Source organism: Empidonax traillii, unplaced genomic scaffold (assembly GCF_003031625.1).
Source record: "Empidonax traillii isolate 1590-97213 ecotype Southwest subspecies unplaced genomic scaffold, ASM303162v1 scaffold36:size2505666, whole genome shotgun sequence".
NCBI lineage: Eukaryota > Metazoa > Chordata > Aves > Passeriformes > Tyrannidae > Empidonax > Empidonax traillii.
Window position 1 is genome coordinate 567,429 of NW_020955229.1, and position 1,302 is coordinate 568,730.

The following is a 1,302-nucleotide window of genomic DNA, read 5'->3' on the forward strand; positions in this document are numbered from 1 at the left end:
AGGTTAAACTGATGCTTTTAATTTATCTGGTTAGGAGATATGTTTCCCATTCTTTGCAAAATACTTTGTGTGCTATAATATTTAGTATCTGACTAGGTAAGCAAGTACTTCCCAGTATAACAGCTAACACTGAAATTTACTTGGAGTAAGGAGGATAAGTACATCTCCTGCTTCAGCAGAAAATGAGGTAAAACCTTACCCCACCTACTTAAAACTCTTCAGTGGGATTTCCTAAGGCCTTGCCTAAAGGAGAAGAGGGTTACGTGCACTTACTGCACTCTACAGTCATCAAACTCCATGTTCAGATTTTTCATTTGGATCTTAAAGCAAGAATATTAGTTAATATCTCTGTGTGTCCATTTGCCTGTGCAGATTATCGGTGTTTACATTGTTAATCTATTCAGTGTGCAGCATAGAAATTATAAATTTATATTTTTAATTTAAGGATTAAAAAGTCATTTTGGTGCTTTTGCAGTCTAAAGTCCCTGAGATCAGAAGCCATTTGGAAATTTAAATCTAACTGTGTGTCTTTTGGATTTTAGAATCGTGGAGATATAGGAATATGAAGCATGTGCACTAAGTGTGCAGTGTGTAAATGACTGGGTTTGACATATATGTGCAGATTCAGCATGTACTGATGTTAGCCCAAACAAAGGCTTCTGCTGAAAGTTGGTTTCTTGAATAAGGTCTGAGGACTCGGCTCCCCTATGGATCACTGTCAGTAAAACTCAGTCACTGCGATGCACCTTGTGGGAAGGAAGCAAACAACTGAATAAAGCGGGGCTGGTGGAAATGTCACGCACCTGTCCTTTTCATCTGCTTGCAGAGCCCCAGTTTTAACCTTCAGCCATAGCTCTGCTTCCCCCCCCAGTCCCCTCCCGAGCCCCAGCAAAGCTGTGGAGGGCCCAGGCTTTACCCTTGTCGTGGGTAACAACCCTGCAGCCCAGGGATCCCAGCGGAGAGCCCTGCCCAGCAGACCAGCACCGGCACCCGTGTGCGTGGGAAAGGGAAACTGCTGCTCCTGTAGAAATTAGACTGGCTGCTGGTAATTCCCTGCCTGGGGTAAGAGTTGTAACAACTCCCTGAATTGGGCTGTCCCACCAGAACACGGAGACTTGCCATTTAATTTCCTGTACTCTACATGGGGCTGCGTTTTATTTTATATTTTTAATTTGGAGGGCCTGATCCTGCAGGCAAACTGGAGTTACTTTCTCATCAGACCAGTAGGTTCACACCAGGAAGGAAATTTGGCGTCTCTGAACCTTAAGAAAAAAATTGGCAAAATACATTCTAACCAAACCT